This window comes from Procambarus clarkii, chromosome 78 (assembly GCF_040958095.1).
Source record: "Procambarus clarkii isolate CNS0578487 chromosome 78, FALCON_Pclarkii_2.0, whole genome shotgun sequence".
In the NCBI taxonomy this organism is placed as follows: domain Eukaryota; kingdom Metazoa; phylum Arthropoda; class Malacostraca; order Decapoda; family Cambaridae; genus Procambarus; species Procambarus clarkii.
Genome location: NC_091227.1, coordinates 10,659,034 through 10,684,302, shown reverse-complemented (window position 1 = coordinate 10,684,302; position 25,269 = coordinate 10,659,034). Strand labels below are relative to the sequence as shown.

Here is a 25,269-nt window from a genome sequence, read left to right as displayed (position 1 = left end):
CCCCTGCTAACTCTCAACCCCTGCTAACTCTCACCCCTGCTAACTCTCAACCCCTGTTAACTCTCACACCTGCCAACTCTCACCCCTGTTAACTCTCACACCTGCTAACTCTCACTCCTGCTAACTCTCACCCCTGCTAACTCTCACCCCTGCTAACTCTCACCCCTGCTAACTCTCACCCCTGCTAACTCTCACCCCTGCTAACTCTCACTCCTGCTAACTCTCACTCCTGCTAACTCTCACTCCTGCTAACTCTCACTCCTGCTAACTCTCACCCCTGCTAACTCTCACCCCTGCTAACTCTCACTCCTGCTAACTCTCACTCCTGCTAACTCTCACTCCTGCTAACTCTCACTCCTGCTAACTCTCACTCCTGCTAACTCTCACTCCTGCTAACTCTCACTCCTGCTAACTCTCACTCCTGCTAACTCTCACTCCTGCTAACTCTCACTCCTGCTAACTCTCACCCCTGCTAACTCTCAACCCCTTCTAACTCTCACTCCTGCTAACTCTCACCCCTGCTAACTCTCACCCCTGCTAACTCTCACCCCTGCTAACTCTCACTCCTGCTAACTCTCAACCCCTGCTAGCTCTCAACCCCTGCTAACTCTCACCCCTGCTAACTCTCACCCCTGCTAACTCTCAACCCCTGCTAACTCTCACTCCTGCTAACTCTCACCCCTGCTAACTCTCAACCCCTGCTAACTCTCACCCCTGCTAACTCTCACTCCAGCTAACTCTCACTCCAGCTAACTCTCACCCCTTCTAACTCCCCCCCCCCCCCATAAGAACATAAGAACAAAGGCAACTGCAGAAGGCCTGTTGGCCCATACGAGGCAGCTCCTATTTATAACCACCCAATCCCACTCATATACATGTCCAACCCATGCTTGAAACAATCGAGGGACCCCACCTCCACAATGTTACATAAGAACATAAGAACATAAGAACAAAGGTAACTGCAGAAGGCCTATTGGCCCATACGAGGCAGCTCCTATTCTATAACCACCCAATCCCACTCATATACTTGTCCAACCCGTGCTTGAAACAATCGAGGGACCCCACCTCCACAATGTTACGCGGCAATTGGTTCCACAAATCAACAACCCTGTTACTGAACCAGTATTTACCCAAGTCTTTCCTAAATCTAAACTTATCCAATTTATATCCATTGTTTCGTGTTCTGTCCTGTGTTGATACTTTTAATACCCTATTAATATCCCCCCGGTTATGTCCATTCATCCACTTGTAAACCTCTATCATGTCACCCCTAACTCTTCGCCTTTCCAGTGAATGCAACTTAAGCTTTGTTAATCTTTCTTCATATGAAAGATTTCTAATTTGGGGAATTAACTTAGTCATCCTACGCTGGACACGTTCAAGTGAATTTATATCCATTCTATAATATGGCGACCAAAACTGAACTGCATAATCTAAATGGGGCCTAACTAGAGCAAGATATAGCTTGAGAACCACACCAGGTGTCTTGTTACTAACGCTGCGATTAATAAATCCAAGTGTCCGATTTGCCTTATTACGAACATTTATGCATTGATCCTTTTGTTTTAAATTCTTACTAATCATAACTCCCAGATCCCTTTCGCAATCCGACTTCGCAATCACAACACCATCTAGCTCGTATCTTGTAACTCTATCATCATTACCTAACCTCAGAACTTTACATTTATCAGCATTAAACTGCATCTGCCAATCCTTTGACCATTTCAAAACCCTATCTAGATCAACTTGAAGTGATAGTGAGTCCTCCTCCGAATTAATTTCCCTACCGATTTTCGTATCATCGGCAAATTTGCAAATGTTGCTACTCAAACCTGAATCTAAATCATTTATATATATTATAAACAACAGAGGTCCCAGGACAGAGCCTTGAGGCACTCCACTTACAACATTTTCCCACTCTGACTTGATTCCATTTATACTAACTCTCTGTTTCCTTTGGTATAGCCATGCCCTAATCCAGCTTAATATAGCACCCCCAATACCATGAGACTCTATTTTTTTAATCAGTCTTTCATGTGGCACTGTATCAAAAGCTTTGCTAAAGTCAAGGTATACAACATCGCAATCCTTACCACTATCAACTGCCTCAACAATGCTAGAATAAAAAGATAACAAATTTGTTAAACATGAACGGCCATTTATAAAACCATGTTGCGACTCAATTATTAATTTATGTTTTTCAAGATGAAGACGAATTTTATTTGCTATTATAGATTCGAGTAACTTTCCCACAATAGACGTTAGGCTAATTGGTCGATAGTTAGACGCAAGTGATCTATCTCCTTTCTTAAAAACTGGTATCACATTAGCAACTTTCCAAAACTCTGGCACTCTGCCTGACTCTATTGATTTATTAAATATGGTTGACAGTGGGTCACAAAGCTCCTCTTTGCATTCTTTAAGCACCCTGGCAAACACTTCATCCGGCCCTGGGGATTTGTTTGGTTTGAGTTTTACTATTTGTTTAAGAACATCCTCCCTGGTAACTGCTAAACTCGTCAACCTGTCCTCGTCCCCACCCACATAGACTTGTTCGGCTGAAGGCATATTGTTAAGTTCCTCTTTAGTAAATACAGATACAAAATATTTATTAAAAATACTACTCATCTCTTCATCACTATCTGTTATTTGACCTGTCTCAGTTTTTAATGGACCTATCCTTTCCCTAGTCTTAGTACGATATAACTGAAAAAACCCTTTAGGATTTGTCTTTGCTTGCCCTGCTATGCGGACTTCATAGTTTCTTTTTGCTTTCCTTATCTCTTTTTTAACATTTCTAACCAGTTGTACGAATTCCTGTTCTAAAGTGACCTCCCCATTTTTAATCCTTTTGTACCAAGCTCTCTTTTTACCTATAAGGTTCTTCAAATTCTTTGTTATCCACTTTGGGTCATTAGTATTCGATCTATTCAATTTGTATGGTATACTACGTTCCTGTGCTATGTTTAGAATATTCTTAAATAAGTTATATATTGAATCCACATCGAAATCCCCATTTAAGTCACCTATCGCTGGGTTCATGTCTCGCTCCAAGACCGGCCCACACCCCATACCCAAGACTTTCCAATCAATTTGACCCAAAAAATTTCTTAGGCTATTAAAATCAGCTTTTCGAAAATCTGGCACTTTAACAGAATTTTCTCCTACTGGTCTATTCCATTCTATGCTAAATCTGATTTCTTTGTGATCACTGCTCCCTAGCTCACTCCCTATTTCGATGTCATTAATTTGCGTTTCCCTGTTTGTTAACACTAAATCTAAAATATTATTTTCCCGTGTTGGTTCCTTAATGTGTTGCGTAAGAAAGCAATCGTCAATTAATTCTAGAAAATCTTCTGCTTCACTATTCCCTGTTTTGTTCAACCAGTTTATTCCGCTAAAATTAAAGTCACCCATGACATAAATACTGTTAGATCTAGATGCTCTAGATATTTCATCCCATAGATGCTTTGCTTCCATTCTGTCTAAATTTGGTGGCCTATATATTACTCCTATTATAATATTATTAGCTTTTTCGTTTAATTCAATCCAAATAGTTTCTGTGTGTGGCTCTGTTTTGATTCCCTCTTTGAGACTACATTTCAAATTGTCCCTAACATATATAGCTACTCCACCTCCTCGTCTAATATATCTATCTGTGTGAAATAGTTTAAATCCATATATTTGATATTCAGCTAATAGTTCTCTATTTTCTACATTCATCCACGTTTCGGTAAGTGCAATAATATCTATTTTTTCTGTGCAGACAAGAGCATTTAATTCGTTAATTTTATTTCTTAGACTTCTACTGTTAGTGTAATATACCCTAAGTGAATTGTTATTTTGCGGACCTTCTCTTTCCCTGATCGTTTTGCCAATTCCTTTCTCCCACAAACACATACTTTTATTACCTCCTTCCTCCAAATCAATTCCCATACCTCTATCTACTAACAGTTTAAACCCAAACAAACACCTCTAACCACTTCTTCTAGCGAGTTCGCAACAGCAACAACCCCAGCTCTCGATAGATGCACCCCATCACGAGCATACATTTCATTTCTTCCATAGAAGTGTTCCCAGTTGTCTATGAAAGATATTGCATTTGATTTGCAATATCTTTCCAGCCGGCAATTGACACCAAGTGCCCTCGATATCCATTCATTTCCCACTCCCTTTCTTGGAAGAATGCCACATATGATCGGGATTCCTCCCTTGCTCCTAACTAACTCTATGGCTGTTTTATACCTCTGAATCAGTTCCTCACTCCTAACTCGACCAACATCATTTCCTCCCACGCTAATGCAAATAATGGGATTGTTCCCATTACCAGCCATAATATCATTCATGTTGTTTATAATATCACCAATGCCAGCTCCGGGATAGCAAACCCTTAACCTGTTCCCCCTATCTCTAGCACAAAACGTTCTATCCAAATACCTTATCTGGGAATCTCCCACAACTAATGTTTGCTTAGGTACTTCCTTTACTTTCTGAGGGGCCTGCGCTTCCTTTCTCTTCGTTGCTTTCCCTTTTGCGCGATCCACAGTCTCTCCACAGCACTCGTCCTCCAAAACGTCAAATGAATTAGAAGTTGCTATGGCGTTTGAAGGCGGCTTTATCAAAGTCTTCTTAAGGCCCCTGTCTTTCACAACTCTCCAAGACGAGGTCCCTTTACTGCTGGTCTCCTCCTTCGTTACTTCTCGTTGTTTTTTGAGCTGACGCACCTCCTCCCGCAGAGAGTCCAACTCTGTCCTCAGGGCTCCCACTAGAGTCACCAGGTCCTTAACTACAACTTCCATATTGCTATGATAATATTACAACACTCAGGAGCTCCGGTTAACACAACCTCTCACTGTGACTTCACCTGACCCGACAATTGACTTCACCTGACCAGTTACGCGGCAATTGGTTCCACAAATCAACAACCCTGTTACTGAACCAGTATTTACCCAAATCTTTCCTAAATCTAAACTTATCCAATTTATACCCATTGTTTCGTGTTCTGTCTTGTGTTGATACTTTTAATACCCTATTAATATCCCCTTTGTTATGTCCATTCACCCACTTGTAAACCTCTATCATGCCACCCCTATCTCTTCGCCTTTCCAGTGAATGCAACTTAAGCTTTGTTAATCTTTCTTCATATGAAAGATTTCTAATTTGGGGAATTAACTTAGTCATGCTACGCTGGACACGTTCAAGTGAATTTATATCCATTCTATAATATGGCGACCAAAACTGAACTGCATAATCTAAATGGGGCCTAACTAGAGCAAGATATAGCTTGAGAACCACACCAGGTGTCTTGTTACTAACGCTGCGATTAATAAATCCAAGTGTCCGATTTGCCTTATTACGAACATTTATGCATTGATCCTTTTGTTTTAAATTCTTGCTAATCATAACTCCCAGATCCCTTTCGCAATTCGACTTCGCAATCTCAACACCATCTAGCTCGTATCTTGTAACCCTATCATCATTACCTAACCTCAGAATTTTACATTTATCAGCATTAAACTGCATCTGCCAATCCTTCGACCATTTCAAAACCCTATCTAGATCAACTTGAAGTGATAGTGAGTCCTCCTCCGAATTAATTTCCCTACCGATTTTCGTATCATCGGCAAATTTGCAAATGTTGCTACTCAAACCTGAATCTAAATCATTTATATATATTATAAACAACAGAGGACCCAAGACAGAGCCCTGAGGCACCCCACTTACAACATTTTCCCACTCTGACTTGACTCCATTTATACTAACTCTCTGTTTCCTTTGGTATAGCCATGCCCTAATCCAGCTTAATATAGCACCCCCAATACCATGAGACTCTAACTTTTTAATCAGTCTTTCATGTGGCACTGTATCAAAAGCTTTGCTAAAGTCAAGGTACACAACATCGCAATCCTTACCACTATCAACTGCCTCAACAATGCTAGAATAAAAAGATAACAAATTTGTTAAACATGAACGGCCATTTATAAAACCATGTTGCGACTCAATTATTAATTTATGTTTTTCAAGATGACGAATTTTATTTGCTATTATAGATTCGAGTAACTTTCCCACAATAGACATTAGGCTAATTGGTCGATAGTTAGACGCAAGTGATCTATCTCCTTTCTTAAAAACTGGTATCACATTAGCAACTTTCCAAAACTCTGGCACTCTGCCTGACTCTATTGATTTATTAAATGTGGTTGACAGTGGGTCACAAAGCTCCTCTTTGCATTCTTTAAGCACCCTGGCAAACACTTCATCCGGCCCTGGGGATTTGTTTGGTTAGAGTTTTACTATTTGTTTAAGAACATCCTCCCTGGTAACTGTTAAACTCGTCAACCTGTCCTCGTCCCCACCCACATAGACTTGTTCGGCTGAAGGCATATTGTTAAGTTCCTCTTTAGTAAATACAGATACAAAATATTTATTAAAAATAGTACTCATCTCTTCATCACTATCTGTTATTTGACCTGTCTCAGTTTTTAATGGACCTATCCTTTCCCTAGTCTTAGTACGATATAACTGAAAAAACCCTTTAGGATTTGTCTTTGCTTGCCCTGCTATGCGAACTTCATAGTTTCTTTTTGCTTTCCTTATATCTTTTTTAACATTTCTAACCAGTTGTACGAATTCCTGTTCTAAAGTGACCTCCCCATTTTTAATCCTTTTGTACCAAGCTCTCTTTTTACCTATAAGGTTCTTCAAATTCTTTGTTATCCACTTTGGGTCATTGGTATTCGATCTATTCAATTTGTATGGCATACTACGTTCCTGTGCTTTGTTTAGAATATTCTTAAATAAGTTATATATTGAATCCACATCGAAATCCCCATTTACGTCACCTATCGCTGGGTTCATGTCTCGCTCCAAGACCGGCCCCCACCCCATACCCAAGACTTTCCAATCAATTTGACCCAAAAAATTTCTAAGGCTATTAAAATCAGCTTTTCGAAAATCTAGCACTTTAACAGAATTTTCTCCTACAGGTTTATTCCATTCTATGCTAAATCTGATTTCTTTGTGATCACTGTTCCCTAGCTCACTCCCTATTTCGATGTCATTAATTTGTTTCCCTGTTAGTTAACACTAAATCTAAAATATTATTTTCCCGTGTTGGTTCCTTAATGTGTTGCGTAAGAAAGCAATCGTCAATTAATTCTAGAAAATCTTCTGCTTCACTATTCCCTGTTTTGTTCAACCAGTTTATTCCACTAAAATTAAAGTCACCCATGACGTAAATATTGTTAGATCTAGATGCCCTAGATATTTCATCCCATAGATGCTTTGCTTCCATTCTGTCTAAATTTGGTGGCCTATATACAACTCCTATTATAATATTATTTGCTTTTTCGTATAATTCTATCCAAATAGTTTCTGTGTGTGGCTCAGTTTTGATTCCCTCTTTGAGACTACATTTCAAATTGTCCCTAACATATATGGCTACTCCACCTCCTCGTCTAATATATCTATCTGTGTGAAATAGTTTAAATCCATTTATTTGATATTCAGCTAATAGTTCTCTATTTTCTACATTCATCCACGTTTCGGTAAGTGCAATAATATCTATTTTTTCTGTGCAGACAAGAGCATTTAATTCGTTAATTTTATTTCTTAGACTTCTACTGTTAGTGTAATATACCTTAAGTGAATTGTTATTTTGAGGCCCTTCTCTTTCCCTGATCATTTTGCCAATTCCTTTCTCCCACAAACACGTACTTTTATTATCTCCTTCCTCCATATAAATTCCAATACCTCTATCAGCTAACAGTTTAAACCCAAACAAACACCTCTAACCACTTCTTCCTACGAGTTCGCAACAGCAACAACCCCAGCTCTCGATAGATGCACTCCATCACGAGCATACATTCCATTTCTTCCATAGAAGTGTTCCCAGTTGTCTATGAAAGATATTGCATTTGATTTGCAATATCTTTCCAGCCGGCAACTGACACCAAGTGCCCTCGATATCCATTCATTTCCCACTCCCTTTCTTGGAAGAATGCCACATATGATCGGGATTCCTCCCTTGCTCCTAACTAATTCAATGGCTGTCCTGAATCTCTGTATTAGTTCCTCACTCCTAACTCGTCCAACATCATTACCCCCTGCACTAATACAAATAATGGGTTTGTTTCCATTTCCTGTCATAATATCATTCATGTTTCCAACAATATCACCAATTCCAGCTCCCGGATAGCAAACCCTTAATCTGTTCCCCCTATCTCTGGCACAAAACGTTCTGTCTAAATACCTCACCTGGGAATCTCCCACAACCAAAATTCGCTTCGATTCTCCCTTTTCCTTTCGAGCAGTTTGAGGGACCTGCGCTTCAATGCTCCTCGTTACTTTGTCTTTGCCACCTCGTTGAACAACAGGTTCAACACAGCACTCGTCCTCTAATACGTCAAATGCGTTAAAAGTCCTTAGGTGTAGGCTATTAGTTGTCGGTTTTGCCAAGGTCTTCTTAAGACCCCTGTCTTTCACAACTTGCCAAGACGAGGACTTCTTAATACTGGTTTCGTCAGTCCTTTTTAATGAGGTCCCGTCAACACTGGCCTCCTCCTTCGTTTCCTCCCGAAGTCGTAGCCGTCGTACCTCCTCCCGCAGGGAATCCATCTCTGCTCTCAGAGCTCCAACCAGACTCACCAAATCTTTTACTAATCCTTCCATTATTGCAATAATAATGTTATTTGAATCGGAGCTCCAGCTAACACAACCTCTCTCTGTGACTGCACCTGACTGACGGCACCTGCCCCCCCCCCTCCCCCGCTGTTTTTCCTTCTCTCTGTCTTTTATTTAAAAAAAATTTGTTTATGCAGGTCAGCGTTCAATCCCCGACCGTCCAAGTGGTTGGGTACCATTCCTTTTCCTCGTCCCATCACAAATCCTTATCCTGACCCCTTCCCAGTGCTATATAGTCGTAATGGCTTGGCGTGTTCGCCTGATAGTTCTCCTTCCCTACCGTGTAGTGTTATTTTCTGATTGTGTATGTCTCCAATGTATTGAACATGGCTTTCTATTCCTCCTGAACGTCTTGAATGGCTTTCTATTCCCCTTATATGTCTTGAATGGCTTTCTATTCCCCTTAAATGTCTTGAATGGCTTTCTATTTCCCTTATATGTCTTGAATGCACCTGAGGTTGGCAACATTCAGGTGCATACAAGCCCTGACAGCTGGTGTTGTACCAGGTAAGTCCGGTACGGGCTCACCATAGCCCGTGCTACTTGCCCCGCTCCTGTGCCAGGTAAGTCCACTACGGGCTCACCATAGCACGTGCTACTTGCCCCACTCCTGTGCCAGGTAAGTTACGGGCTCACCATAGCCCATGCTGCTTGCCCCAGTCCTGTGCCAGGTAAGTCCACTACGGGCTCACCATAGCCCGTGCTACTTAACCCCGCTCCTGTGCCAGATAAGTTCACTACGGGCTTACCATAGTCCGTGCTACTTGGAACTTTTTGTTCCGAGTTGCTGAATCTAAAACATCAAACAACATCCTCTCTTCTTTACGGGTTATTCATGCCCGTGCCACCTCTTGGGTGGCTTAATTTCCATCAATCAATCACCTCTCTTCTCTCACACGACTTGATGATAATCCATGATTGACCGACACGTCGTCGTTTCTCCATCTTCTGGTGTGTGGTGTGGTCATGATATCTTCAGTCGCGTTATCATCTGCTCATCTCATGAGTGATACCTTACCTTGAGGTACTTCCGGGGCTTAGCGTCCCCGCGGCCCGGTCGTCGATCAGGCCTCCTGGTTGCCGGACTGATCAACCAGGCTGTTGGACGCGGCTGCTCGCAGCCTGACATATGAGTCACAGCCTGGTTGATCAGGTATCCTTTGGAGGTGCTTATCCAGTTCTCTCTTGAACACTGTGAGGGGTCGGCCAGTTATGTCCCTCATCCTCAGATATCACTCATCGTCTGCACATCATTTTATTTTATTTTATTTGTTTTTTTGAGATACAAGAGTTGTTACATTCTTGTACAACCACTAGTACGCGTAGCGTTTCGGGCAGGTCCCTGGAATACGATCCCCGCCGCGAAGAATCCTTGTTACAACCAAGTACACATTTTACTGTTGCGTTAAACAGAGGCTACAGTTAAGGATTTGCGCCCAGTAAATCCTCCCCGGCCAGGATACGAACCCATGACATAGCGCTCGCGGAACGCCAGGCGAGTGTTTTACCACTACACCACGGAGATTGTTTTAATTATAGGCTTAATTAAGGAGGAGACTTAAAGGAGACTGTTTATTAAAGGCTTTGCTAAGGTCAAAGTACAGCATGTAACAATTCTTTCCGCTGTCATCTGCTTCAAATATAGTGTTAAAGAAACAAATAAGATTAAATTTGTTCAACACGAGCGGACCAAGACGGACCCTGGTGTGATGTTCTTATTAAACTACATTTTTTCAAGACGTAAACGTAACTTTGGTTTACAGTGATGTGGTGGAAGTATTAGCATTGTTTACAGTAAAAAGGAAGATCATCATCATGTAGCAAAGCTCAACTAATCCTGCTAAAGATGAGAGACAAATATATATGGATTACAATCACAGTTGAAAAGCCGAAAATAATCCAATTTGCCCAAACTTTGAGGTAAAAATTATGAGTTTATTTCCTGTCGAGAGCTTCAATGTGGCTCCCCTCCGACCCCACACGGCGGTCAGCAGCCAACCCGCCACAGGAGAAATAATCCGTTTGTATGCGGCCGTTACCATACTTAACCGGACATTTCCGTTCCTCAGCGGACATTTATCACTAGGGAAAAATAATGGTAATCCTGGAAGTGCTCATTAGCGGCTGTTCCGGGAAGACGGGCCACACGGCGCTCAATATTAACTGTTTCGTAATATTGTCGGTAAATTTGATTGCCCTTAATAAACCTGTAACAGCTAGTGATGGAGAGAGGAGAACCGCTGCCAGACGTGTGGCCGGATACTGTAACTAGCTTGTTACTGCTACTTTCTGCTACTGTCACTTTCTGCTAACTCTCACCCCCTCTGTCTCCACTACTGGAGGTTCTAGCTACTGTTACTATCTGCTACTGTTACTTTCTGCTAACTCTCACCCCCTCTGTCTCCACTACTGGAGGTTCTAGCTACTGTTACTATCTGCTACTGTTACTTTCTGCTAACTCTCACCCCCTCTGTCTCCACTACTGGAGGTTCTAGCTACTGTTACTATCTGCTACTGTTACTTTCTGCTAACTCTCACCCCCTCTGTCTCCACTACTGGAGGTTCTAGCTACTGTTACTTTCTGCTAACTCTCACCCCCTCTGTCTCCACTACTGGAGGTTCTAGCTACTGTTACTATCTGCTACTGTTACTTTCTGCTAACTCTCACCCCCTCTGTCTCCACTACTGGAGGTTCTAGCTACTGTTACTATCTGCCTACTGTTACTTTCTGCTAACTCTCACCCCCTCTGTCTCCACTACTGGAGGTTCTAGCTACTGTTACTATCTGCTACTGTTACTTTCTGCTAACTCTCACCCCCTCTGTCTCCACTACTGGAGGTTCTAGCTACTGTTACTATCTGCTACTGTTACTTTCTGCTAACTCTCACCCCCTCTGTCTCCACTACTGGAGGTTCTAGCTACTGTTACTATCTGCTACTGTTACTTTCTGCTAACTCTCACCCCCTCTGTCTCCACTACTGGAGGTTCTAGCTACTGTTACTATCTGCTACTGTTACTTTCTGCTAACTCTCACCCCCTCTGTCTCCACTACTGGAGGTTCTAGCTACTGTTACTATCTGCTACTGTTACTTTCTGCTAACTCTCACCCCCTCTGTCTCCACTACTGGAGGTTCTAGCTACTGTTACTATCTGCTACTGTTACTTTCTTCTACTTCTGTTGCCTTGCTGTTGTTATTTATGGTTAGTGTAGTTATTTCTTGGTAATTTTGCTGCTGCTGTTTTTCAGGTTGAATTGCTGTTATTCATGTTAATATGCTCAATTGTTCTTGTTGTTGTTTATGTTAATTTTTATGCTGGTGTTTATTCTCATGAGGCTCACTTACGCCGCTGATGTTACTCGTTACTTGTGGTGTTACTTAGTTGTCTGTGACGTTACTTGTGGTGTTACTTAGTTGTCTGTGACGTTACTTGTGGTGTTACTTAGTTGTCTGTGACGTTACTTGTGGTGTTACTTAGTTGTCTGTGACGTTACTTGTGGTGTTACTTAGTTGTCTGTGACGTTACTTGTGGCGTTACTTAGTTGTCTGTGACGTTACTTGTGGTGTTACTTAGTTGTCTGTGACGTTACTTGTGGTGTTACTTAGTTGTCTGTGACGTTACTTGTGGTGTTACTTAGTTGTCTGTGACGTTACTTGTGGCGTTACTTAGTTGTCTGTGACGTTACTTGTGGTGTTACTTAGTTGTCTGTGACGTTACTTGTGGTGTTACTTAGTTGTCTGTGACGTTACTTGTGGTGTTACTTAGTTGTCTGTGACGTTACTTGTGGTGTTACTTAGTTGTCTGTGACGTTACTTGTGGCGTTACTTAGTTGTCTGTGACGTTACTTGTGGTGTTACTTAGTTGTCTGTGACGTTACTTGTGGTGTTACTTAGTTGTCTGTGACGTTACTTGTGGTGTTACTTAGTTGTCTGTGACGTTACTTGTGGTGTTACTAAGTTGTCTGTGACGTTACTTGTTATAGTTGTCTGTGACTTTGTTGTTGTTGACTTTGTAAGACAACGTTGTCTCTCAAATTATTTACATATGTCATAAATACTGTTGTTGTTGGTGGTGTTGTTGGTGGTGTTGTTGGTGGTGTTGTTGTTGGTGGTGTTGTTAGTGTTGTTGGTGGTGTTGTTGTTGGTGGTGTTGTTGGTGGTGTTGTTGTTGGTGGTGTTGTTAGTGTTGTTGGTGGTGTTGTTGTTGGTGGTGTTGTTGGTGGTGTTGTTGTTGGTGGTGTTGTTGGTGTTGGTGTTGGTGTTGTTGTTGTTGTTGGTGTTGGTGTTGGTGGTGTTGTTGTTGGTGGTGTTGTTGTTGGTGGTGTTGTTGGTGGTGTTGGTGGTGTTGTTGGTGTTGGTGGTGTTGTTGTTGGTGGTGTTGGTGGTGTTGGTGTTGGTGGTGTTGGTGGTGTTGGTGTTGGTGGTGTTGGTGTTGGTGGTGTTGGTGGTGGTGTTGGTGTTGTTGGTGGTGTTGGTGGTGGTGGTGTTGGTGTTGTTGGTGTTTGTGTTGGTGGTGTTGTTGGTGGTGTTGGTGGTGTTGGTGGTGGTGTTGGTGGTGTTGGTGGTGGTGGTGTTGGTGTTGTTGGTGTTGGTGGTGTTGGTGGTGGTGTTGGTGTTGTTGGTGGTGTTGGTGGTGGTGGTGTTGGTGTTGTTGGTGTTTGTGTTGGTGGTGTTGTTGGTGGTGTTGGTGGTGTTGGTGGTGGTGTTGGTGGTGGTGTTGTTGTTGGTGGTGTTGTTGGTGTTGTTGTTGGTGGTGATGTTGGTGTTGGTGGTGGTGTTGTTGTTGGTGGTGTTGGTGTTGTTGGTGTTGGTGGTGTTGGTGGTGGTGGTGTTGGTGTTGTTGGTGTTTGTGTTGGTGGTGTTGTTGGTGGTGTTGGTGGTGTTGGTGGTGGTGTTGGTGGTGGTGTTGTTGTTGGTGGTGTTGTTGGTGTTGTTGTTGGTGGTGATGTTGGTGTTGGTGGTGGTGTTGTTGTTGGTGGTGGTGTTGGTGGTGTTGGTGGTGGTGGTGTTGGTGTTGTTGGTGTTGGTGGTGTTGGTGGTGGTGTTGGTGTTGTTGGTGTTGGTGTTGTTGGTGTTGGTGTTGTTGGTGTTGGTGGTGGTGGTGTTGGTGTTGTTGGTGTTGGTGTTGTTGGTGTTGGTGGTGGTGTTGGTGTTGTTGGTGTTGGTGTTGTTGGTGTTGGTGTTGTTGGTGTTGGTGGTGGTGGTGTTGGTGTTGTTGGTGTTGGTGTTGTTGGTGGTGGTGGTGGTGTTGGTGGTGGTGTTGGTGTTGTTGGTGTTGGTGTTGTTGGTGTTGGTGGTGGTGGTGTTGGTGGTGGTGGTGTTTGTGTTGCTGGTGGTGGTGGTGTTTATGTTGGTGGTGGTGTTTGTGTTGCTGGTGGTGGTGTTTGTGTTGGTGGTGGTGGTGGTGTTTGTGTTGCTGGTGGTGGTGGTGTTTATGTTGGTGGTGGTGTTTGTGTTGGTGGTGGTGTTTATGTTGGTGGTGGTGTTTATGTTGGTGGTGGTGGTGTTGGTGGTGGTGTTTGTGTTGGTGGTGGTGTTTATGTTGGTGGTGGTGGTGTTGGTGGTGGTGTTTGTGTTGGTGGTGGTTTTGGTGTTGATGTTGGTGGTGGTGTTGGTGGTGGTTGTGTTGGTGGTGGTGGTGGTGTTTGTGTTGGTGGTGGTGGTGTTTGTGTTGGTGGTGGTGGTGGTGTTTGTGTTGGTGGTGGTGGTGGTGGTGGTGGTGCTGGTGATGATGGTGGTGGTGGTGGTGCTGGTGATGGTAATGGTACTGGTGGTGCTGTACAGATTACCTCTGTGACTCCGTTATCTGGTGCGTGATCCCGGTGTCAGCGTGCTCCAATCATCATATGTGGTGGTGTGTGTGGCCCTTGTGTTAACCAGCTCCCTTGTGTGGGCCGCCAGTTTATGGCAGCACCACACTAATTACCTCCATTAGTCTTTCTCTTCAAGGGCAGCCAGCACGCGCGCGGCCTCTCGCGCGGGGAGGGGAGGGCACGCACGCACATACAGACACTCGCTTGATTATAAACACAACAAACTCACACATACCCACACGCACACACGCAAATACATGCCCACAGGCACAGCCAATGCCTCCCTATCTCACAGCCACAGGTAGAGAGGCATGCTAAAGGGTGAGGGGGTATGGTAGAAGGGTAAGGGGGTGCACGCTTGCCCATGATTACTCCCCCCCTCTCCTCCACAGGAGGGGTGGGTGGGTGGGGGGAGCTGGGTCGCCCATGCACGTCTGGGCGGGCGGGCGGGTGTCGGGTTACTTCACATTGTGGTCTTCATAACGGAGCGGCGGGTGGCCCCAAGATTGTGTTCCGATAATTGCTGACTTTCAGACCCCGCGCCAGCTAGCAGCGCTCCGAGCGGGCTCTTTACCACCCGTACGCGGACGGTATGGTCAGTGGTACTGGTTAGTGGTACTGGTTAGTGGTACTGGTTAGTGGTACTGGTCAGGTGTACTGGTCAGATGTACTGGTCAGTGGTACTGGTCAGATGTACTGGTTAGTGGTACTGGTCAGTGGTACTGGTCAGGTGTACTGGTCAGGTGTACTGGTCAGGTGTACTGGTCAGGTGTACTGGTCAGGTGTACTGGTCAGGTGTACTGGTCAGGTGTACTGGTCAGTGGTACTGGTTAGTGGTACTGGTCAGTGGTACTGGTTAGTGGTACTGGTTAGTGGTACTGGTCAGTGGTACTGGTCAGATGTACTGGTCAGTGGTACTGGTTAGTGGTACTGGTCAGTGGTACTGGTTAGTGGTACTGGTCAGGTGTACTGGTCAGGTGTACTGGTCAGTGGTACTGGTTAGTGGTACTGGTCAGTGGTACTGGTTAGTGGTACTGGTCAGATGTACTGGTTAGTGGTACTGGTCAGTGGTACTGGTCAGTGGTACTGGTCAGTGGTACTGGTCAGTGGTACTGGTTAGTGGTACTGGTCAGTGGTACTGGTCAGTGGTACTGGTCAGTGGTACTGGTTAGTGGTACTGGTCAGTGGTACTGGTTAGTGGTACTGGTCAGATGTACTGGTTAGTGGTACTGGTCAGTGGTACTGGTCAGTGGTACTGGTTAGTGGTACTGGTCAGTGGTACTGGTTAGTGGTACTGGTCAGTGGTACTGGTCAGTGATACTGGTTAGTGGTACTGGTCAGTGGTACTGGTCAGTGGTACTGGTTAGTGGTACTGGTTAGTGGTACTGGTCAGTGGTACTGGTCAGTGGTACTGGTCAGTGGTACTGGTTAGTGGTACTGGTCAGTGGTACTGGTCAGTGGTACTGGTCAGTGGTACTGGTCAGTGGTACTGGTCAGTGGTACTGGTCAGTGGTACTGGTCAGTGGTACTGGTCAGTGGTACTGGTTAGTGGTACTGGTCAGTGGTACTGGTCAGATGTTCTGGTCAGATGTTCTGGTCAGATGTTCTGGTCAGATGTACTGGTCAGATGTACTGGTCAGATGAACTGGTCAGATGAACTGGTCAGATGAACTGGTCAGATGAACTGGTCAGATGAACTGGTCAGATGAACTGGTCAGATGAATTGGTCAGATGAATTTGGTCAGACATACTAATCATACATGGAAGACTTTGTCTGACTGTATAACCATACACACGAGGCATATTACCAACTATTAAAATATTCTATTCTCCGCGGCTCACAAGACGGAAGAGAGGGTCCTGAAAAACATTATTGACAGATATATGACCCTTACTGACACCAACCACAAGACTGAACTAATGCAGCAGTGATGACGCGAAGAGCACCAGATAGACTGGCTTCTGTTATTGTTGTTTTAGATTTAGCTACTCAGAAGGAAGTGTCCATGTAGCACGGGCTATGGTGAGCCCGTAATGACTTCTGTGGGGGTAGAGCCCCCTATTTATACCCTTGCTGGTGACGACGTCATGTCTTGTGTCAACATGAGCAGTAACAAGCGACTGGCGGTAACTGCTAACTGGGTAGAGACTGTATAAATGCTAGTTAGAGGCGATAAACTGTTTGATAGAGGTGGTTAATTGCTAGTTTATGGAGGCACTCTGCCTGCCGGCGAGCCGTGCCAGGCACTGGGTGGTGGAGTGTGGCAGGTGGAGTATCCGTCGTAGGACTGGTCTTGGCTGTCATAGAGGTGGAGTTCCAGGGTGATGACATGAATGGTGAGAGACAAGGGGCAGAAAAGTGGCAGTCACATACGCACCTGAACTGTCAGCCCCAACGAATTCAAAACATAGGCAAGACAAGAACATCCCTTTCAAGACGCCTAACAGTGCACAAGGAGCAACGACCCATTAAAGAACATATAATCTCTATACATAACCAGACCATCACCAGAGATATACTCACAAACAACACCACAATAATCGACAGATACAGGAACAACAGAAGACTGGACATGGGCGAAGCATTACACATAAAGCACACCAAGCCACGCCTCAATAGTTAACTACCACCATAATACACTCTGTCAACTTCATAGATTTTGTGTTGCTCACGTGGCCCCAGAAAGTGTGGTGATTCGATGAAATATCTTTGCCCAAGTTTACCACCAAGTGCTGTCGCAAATTACGAATTAACACATGATGAACAATGTGACAGTGTCAGACCACGAAGGAAGGATTTCCTTAATACTTTCGTATTTAATAATACATTTTCGAAAGGATAGATTTACAATTCAGTGGGTGTGGATACACAGGCAGGAATGAGGTGAGGTACAATGTCTTTAATGAGATAATAGTATAATTACAAGGTATTAGTGAGATAAATGTGTATCATTGATCCTACTCAAATTGTCCTTTAACTGATCAATCAAAAATAGATCTAAATTATTCAAAGCACTGCTAATGTTCAAATTACATGATTTTGTCCCCCTCCCCGCTCAGCTCGTTGTCGCCGTGTGGGGGCTTCGTGGGCGGCTGCTGGAGTGTGATGTTCCTTAGGACAGTCCTCTGTCCTTTTCTAGCCTTGTGCTCCTGCTGCCGTCCTCTCCAATTCTGCTGGGCACCTTTTCCTTTTCCTTCTGTTTCGTTTTTCTCCCCCCTCTTCTCCTATCTGCTTGCCGTTTCCTGCCGACCTTTTGCTCGTTCTGGTTCTTCCATGGACTTCTTCTATTTTGACGCCCGGGTGCTTGAGGAGGCATACTCATGCACCCGTAGAACTGCAGTACCCGACGTCGAGAGCGAGGGGAACCTTTTATTGTCAATCCCCACTTCGTCACTGAACCCGATCTCGACGGACTGTCGGTTTCTTAAGGTGGCGTTTGTGGGGCGTATACTCACGACGCACCCCTAGGAGGCCCCGACAAGATCGGCGATAGCTTCTTGTTGGGTGTCCTGCCTCTAATTGTGGCTCCATGGTGGGTGTGGGGGCACATTCGTGAGTGAATTCTACTTTTCGTCAAGATGATAACCCCTGTTTCGGCTGCTTCTGGCTTACCTTCTCAGGCTCGTGGGGTGGGCGACCAAGCCCCCGAGTCGGTCCGTATTGGAAGACCGGGCTCTGTAGCCTCCGCTGCATTGGGCCCCGACCTTGCTCCTCCTTTGGCCTCTCTGACTCCTTCCCCTGGCTCCCCTCCCTCCTCTGTGGTTGGGTCGAGCCCCAAGCCCCCAGTGGTGACTACCTCGTCCCCTGGCGCGGCTCCTTCTCTAGTTGTAACTACTGCGCCTTTTAACCCCTCTCTCTGGGGGTTCTCACCGCCGTCCTCGTCACGGCCGCCCTCGCTCGATTCCTTCCAGTTCTGCTACCTATCAAGCCTTGTTTGGTCCCGCTTCGTGGGCCAAATATTTTGATCTCCTCCCTCTTGATTCTGCGCCTCCTGACGATTTCTCCCTTCATCGACATCTCATTGATTCCGTGGATGCCTCCATTACTTTCAACCCCACTCGTCTCGGTACACGTGTCGTTGCTGCTCCTTCTCAGGATGCTGCTTCCCGCTTGGCTGCCTTATCCTGCCTTGGCGAGACCCCCGTTCGGGTCTCGAAGAACGCTCAGTTGAATGCCAGTGTTGGCACTATTTTGCTCCCGCCCCATGTTGCAACCGGTGTTCGGGACCTGCGCGACTGCCACGACGATATTCGCCATATCCTCGCTGCCCAGGGCCATTCTATTCTCCAGGTGGACACGTTTACTCGTCCCCCTCGTGGTAGTCGCCGTCAACCCCTCCGGGTTGTGAAGATTACCTTTGATGGTAGGACCCTTCCACCCTCTGTCATTCTTGCTGGTGCCAGGTGCTCTGTCCAGGAGTACATTCCTTCTCCTCGGCTCTGCAACAAGTGCTGGAGGTTTGGGCATGGTGCCCTCCGCTGCTCCTTTGGGTTCTCTCCCGAAGGATCCTCCTCCTGGTCCTCTGTCTGGGGTTCCCCTTCCTTCTACCCGGTCTGTCGTGTCTTCTGTGTCTTCTTCCTCGTCCCCCTCCGATCCTCCTTCCCATCCTCTTCCTCCATCTATCGGCTCTCCCCACCGCCTGTCGGTGCGGGCGGATGTCCATCGCTCTCCTAACGGCCGTCGTGTGTGCTCTCGTTCGGCTTCTCCTGTTGAGACACTGGAATCCGTTGCCCGGTACGTAGTTGCTGGGACACCGGTCTCTTTAAGTCAGAAGCGTAAGCCTGGCTCCTCTCCTTCCTCTTCCCCGGCGGGTAAGAAGGCTTCGCTTTCTTCCTCGGCTCCTCCTTCTGGCTCTGTTGCTCCTTCCCCTCCCGTTTCAGTGCTTGCACCCCCTGTTCCTGCTATGGAGGTTTCTCTGGCCCCTGCTTCCCTTTCGGTTGCTGCTCTTGCTGGGGTGCGCTCCCCTCTTTCTACTCCCCCTCCTCCTGCTGCTGTCCTTGACGGCTCCTCTCTGTTGTCTCCTCCTCTTCCTCCTCCTCCTCCTCCTCCAGACCCTGCCCGCCCACCTCTGATCTGTTCTCCCGTTTCCTTCCCTCCGTCTTTGCTCAGTTTACCCATGCCCCCTAACCCTGACTTTGCTGACCCTGATCCCGACCCTGATATTCTTTAACGTGCTCTGTTGCTCTTTCGCCTTTGTTTCTTCCTTGTTCTCTGTTTTTGTCCTTTCTCTTCTCGTCGTTGTCCATTCTTCAATGGAACGTTCGAGGTTATTACGCCAATTTCCTCGAACTCCAACTTCTGATTTCGCGGTTTTCGCCCCTTTGTGTCTGTCTCCAGGAGCCAATGCTTGGTGCTCGTCCTGGTCGTTTTCGTGGCTATTCCTTTCTCTCCCCCCCCCCCCCCAGGCATTGCTGGGGCTTCTAATTCTTCTGCTCTCTTGATTCGGGCTGATGTTCCCTTTGTTCCTTTACTTTTTCCTTCGCCTCTCCATTGTTCTGCTGCTCGTATCTTTGTGGGGAAATGGTACACAGTTTGTTCCATTTATCTCCCCCCGAGTGTCCCGCTCTCTCTTCCTGATTTGAAACACCTCCTGGACTCCTTGCCGGAGCCTGTGCTCCTGCTGGGTGACTTCAATTGTCGTCATTCTCTTTGGGGTGACGTTCTGACGAATACCCGGGGTCGCCTCCTTTGAGCCGTTTCTCCTCTCTTCTTCCCTGTCTCTTCTGAATTCTGGTGAGCCCACTCATTTGGACTCTCGGACTCGCACCCTTTCTTGTCTTGATCTTTCTCTCTGCTCTTCTTCCCTTTACTTAGATTTCACGTGGCAGGTTCTTGATGACCTCCATGGAAGTGATCATTTCCCCATCCTTGTTTCCTTTTTCTCTTTTCGCCCTTCCCTCTCTTTCCCTAGGTGGCAGTTTGCTAAGGCAGACTGGACCCTATTTACCCTCAGTGCTGCTCTCCCTGACCTCTCCCTTCTGCCTCTCTCTCGCGCTCTCCTCCTTTTTCATGACACTGTCTTCAACGCTGCCCTCCGCTCTATTCCTCGCTCTTCCTCTCGGGGTCCACGGAAGTGCGTTCCCTGGTGGAATGCGGACTGTGCTCGGGCTGTCCGCTGTAAGCGTGCAGCCTGGAAGAGGCACCGCCGTAGGCAGACGACCGATTCTTTTCTTTTCTTTCGGAAAGCGAGTGCGGTGGCCCGTAGGGCCATCCGTACGGCTAAACGTGAATGTTGGGCATCTTATGTCTCAACAATTACGTCCGAGACCCCTCTGGCCCAGATCTGGAAGCGTATCCGCAAGATAGCGGGTAAGTTCGTTCCCGATGTTTCACCGGTCCTTCACCTCCATGATACTCTTGTGGCGGACCCGTTGCAGGTCGCTTCCGAACTGGGTTCCCACTTTTCTTCTGTTAGCTCTGGTCTTCATCTTCCCCAATCTTTCCTTCTTCGTAAACCTGTCCTTGAGTCTCGTCCTTTAGATTTCTGCACTCATCTTCAGCTTCCCTATAATGATCCCTTCTCTCTCTCTGAACTTCGTTCTGCCCTGGCCCTCTGCGGTTCTACGGCGGCGGGCTCCGATGGTATTCATTATGAGATGCTTCGCCATCTCCCTCCGAGCACGTCTCAGTATTTACTGAGTCTGTATAATCAGATCTGGGAGTCGTCGTCAGTCCCTGAGGACTGGCTCGATGCCGTTGTCCTCCCTGTTCGCAAACCGGGGTCTCTGGGTACTTCCCCTAAGGACTTTCGCCCTATTGCTCTCACAAGTTGTGTCTGCAAACTCTTTGAACGTATGGTTAACGTTCGTCTGATGTGGTTCCTGGAACACCATCGCCTCCTCTCCCCTTCTCAATTTGGTTTCCGCAAGTGCCGCAGCACGACAGATGTCCTGGTGAACTTGGAGGTCTATATTCGTACTGCTTTTGCTGCGAAGACCTCCGTTGTTGCCGTCCTTTTTGACCTAGAAAAGGCTTACGACACCACTTGGCGTTATCATATCCTATCTCAACTTCATTCTTTTGGCCTTCGTGGTCATCTCCCTCTCTTTCTCCGCAGCTTCCTCTCTCGTCGTTCCTTTCGGGTGCGCCTTGGTACCGCTCTCTCTCCCTCTTTTCAGCAATACGAAGGTGTGCCCCAGGGTAGTGTTCTGAGCACTACTCTTTTTCTTGTTGGCCTCAATGGTCTTCTTTCCTCTCTTCCTTCTGGTGTCTTCTCCGCTCTCTATGTCGATGATCTTACCCTTTGTTGTCAGGGTGATGATTCGCCTCTCCTTCAACGCCGGCTTCAACTTGCAATTGATGCCGTGTCGTCTTGGGCCACCGATCATGGCTTCAAGTTCTCTACTTCTAAAACTTGTGCCATGACTTTTACGCGGAAACAGGTTGTTCTTCGTCCCTCTTTGTCACTTTATGGTCATCCCCTTGAATACAAAGATTCCGCAAAGCTTTTGGGGTTATTCCTTGACACTCGTTTGTCTTGGTCTCCCCATATCTCTTACCTCCGTGTTGAGTGCTCTAAGGCCCTTACCCTCCTTCGGGTCTTGTCCCATACTTCTTGGGGGGCAGATAGGCGCACTCTCCTTGCTTTATATTCCTCTCTCGTCCTGTCTAAGCTCGATTATGGTTGCCCTGCTTACTCGTCTGCTTCTCCTTCTACTCTTCGCCGTCTTGATGCTTTGCACCATACTGGGTTGCGCCTCAGTTCTGGTGCCTTTCATTCGACTCCCATCCTTAGCTTATATGTTGACACTGGCTTCCTGTCTCTCCAGGACCGCCGTGATCGCTACTGTCTTCACTATCTTGCGCGGTCCTTGCAACATCCTTCCTCTCGCCTCTGTCGTGCTTTAACTTTTACCCCTCCTGCGGTTCCTGTTCCTCTTCACCACCTCCCTCTTTCTGTCTGGTTATCTCGCCTACAGGATTCTCTCTCCGTTCGTATTTCTGATGTTTCTCCTCGTGTTGTTCCTTCTTTGCCCCCGTGGAGGGTCCCTCTTCCGCGGTTTTGTACTTCCTTGACCCGTATCACTAAAGCTTTTACCCCTCCTACGGTTCTAAAACGCCTTTTCCTCGAGCACTTTTCTTCTCACTCCCGCTCCGTTTCTGTCTTCACCGATGGGTCTAAGTCAGCGGACGGTGTTGGCTACTCTGTTGTTTTTCCTGATCGCACTTATATGTGTCGCTTGCCTCTGAAGACTAGCATCTTTACAGCGGAACTTTATGCTATTCTCTATGCTCTTCGTCTCCTGCTTTCTCGTTGTCAGTCTTCCTTTGTGGTTGTTGTTGACTCTCGCAGTGCCCTCATGGCTCTCGGGTGCTTTAATCCGGTTCATCCAGTAGTTGTCGAGATCCAGCATTGGCTGTTTCTCGTTCACAGTAAATTTAAGTCGGTTGAGTTTTGTTGGGTTCCCAGCCATATTGGTGTGTCTTTAAATGAGCGTGCGGATGCTGCCGCTAAGGAAGCTGTCCGCTCTTGTCCCATCTCTCGTAAAGGCATTCCGTATTCCGACTTTTACCCGGTTATCCATTCCTCAGTCCTTACCCGTTGGCAGGCTTCTTGGTTGTCTGTTACTGGTAACAAGCTACGTACTCTTAAATGTTGTGTTTCCTCGTGGCCGTCCTCCTTCCACCGTAACCGGCGGTGGGAAACAGCTCTGGCGAGGTTGCGTATTGGCCATACTCGCTTAACCCATGGTCACTTGATGGAGCGCCGCCCTGCTCCTTATTGTCCTAGTTGCATTGTCCCTCTTACGGTCGTGCATGTCCTTCTTGAATGTCCCGACTTCCAGGACGAGTGTGTGTCTTGCTTTCCGACCGCCCCTCGCGGTCACCTGTCCCTCGATAGAATTCTTGGTGACTCGGATACTTTTGATATCGTTCGCCTTATGCGTTTTTGTTCTCGTATTGGCATCCTTGGTGATATTTAGCGCCCTCTGATTATTTTGCGTATTTGATGGTGCTACATAGCCTTCCCGGTTTGGTGCCTTCTTTTGATAATTACTTACTTACTTACATGATTTTGTAATCTGTATTAAAGCAGATTCAATATTGTTCCTATTGAAAATGACTTTACAATTCGTTATTGAAGAAGCCATCTCCCAATCAATTTGGTGAGAACTTTCTGACAAATGAATAAACAAAGCATTAGACATTTGACCATGTCTTGCAGAGTATTTATGTTGCGAAATTCCAAATTTCAAATCTTTGAAACGGCCCAGGAAACGCTGGAGGTTAAGGGCTCTTGCCTCGTAATAGGAAATAATCCCTTGCAGTATTTTTTTTTACATTGCTATTTCAGTGATTGCCTCGTAATTGTTTCATGAAAGTGGATAAATATTGTATTTTCCTGCCATTGTGTTTACATATTTGTATTTTCAGGCTACAAACTGTAAGTTAACTTATATACAAATACCATTAAATCGGCATTTACCTTTATAATCACCACTTCCCGAAATCAATCAACATTAGGGTCGAGATTAAGCTCCACCGGCGCTGGTACAATAATTAAACAGGTGGAAGTCGGAGTGTAACGAGCCCTCTGGTGGCCAGCAGGGCAGGTGATTATTCCTGACAGGTGACAATATGCAGGTAATCTCTTAATGAGGTGATGTGGAGGGGGGGGGTGTCGAGAGTGATGGGGGGAAGGCTGTGGGGGGGGGAGAACAGTTGTAGGGGGGTGAAATATTGGGGGAACAGCGGTGAGGGGGGGCTGTTGTGTGACGGGTGAGGATTTGTAGGGAGTCAGGTGAAGGCATGTTGAGAGGCAGGATGAACGGTTGTGGTAGACGGGGGTGAGAGAATGTGGGAGACGGGATGAGAGTTATGGAAGGGGAAACAGTAATTATATAAAGTAATTTTGATGTTTTTTGTAGTACTGTACATTAATTATTGCATGAAGGTGAATTTGCAATTACAGGGGAAAGGAAGAGAGATCGGAGGGACTTGAGTGTGTTATGGAGGAGAGAGTGTCAAACAGTTTATGCTTATCTACCCTGTCAATTCCTCTGAGAATTTTGTAGATAGTGATCATGCCTCCCTTTACACCCTGTCTTCGAGTGTCGTGAGGTGCATTTCCCGCAGCCTTTCCTCGTAACTCATGCCTCTTAGTTCTGGGTCTGGCCTAGTGGCATACCTCTGATTTTTTTCCAGCTTCGTCTTGTGCTTGACACGGTACGGGCTCTATGCTGGGGCTGCATACTCCAGGATTGGTCTTATGTATGTGGTGTACAAGGTTCTGAATGATTCCTTACACAGGTTCCTGAACGCCGTTCTGATGTTAGCAAGCTTCGCATATGTCCCAGATGTTATTCTTTTTATGTGGGCTTCAGGAGACAGGTTTGGTTTTTGGCTTTCATATGTATATGAATATTAATGTGTGCATTCTAATATTTATGCGTATTGTATTGCCTTTCCAGTAGGCATACATTATTGAATATGACCGAAAGAATGAGATCAATGATTCTAGCACGAATCTTCAGTATTTTCCTTCACCTGAGAAGGAAGTTGAAAAATAAACTCTCCAAATTTCCTTTACATAGTTTTATTTAGTCTGACGCTAAGAGTTGCATTTCGTTAACTCTTGTTAACATCGTCAAAGGCAGAGTTGGAATGATTACAAATTGTCTTACTGCATGATATGTACCCGAGGATGAGGTGAAGAAACACCTGTTACAGGTCCACTGTATCTTGTCACTCTGGTGTTCCCATGATGGCTGGTACAGTGTGCTGGTAGTTCCGTCGTGTTCTGGTAGTTGGCAGAGAGTAATGTGGTGGTAGT

The 25,269-nt window shown here is 45.8% G+C and overlaps 2 protein-coding genes across 3 annotated transcripts in view; both read left to right on the top strand.

Annotated features, from left to right (window-relative positions):
- LOC138357375 (uncharacterized) overlaps positions 1-25,269 on the top strand; it is a 173,332-nt gene that overhangs the window by 40,500 nt on the left and 107,563 nt on the right. The window lies entirely within an intron of this gene.
- The window catches only part of LOC138357476 (uncharacterized), a 63,507-nt gene that overhangs the window by 27,953 nt on the left and 10,285 nt on the right, over positions 1-25,269 (top strand). The gene's annotated exons all lie outside the window — the stretch shown is intronic.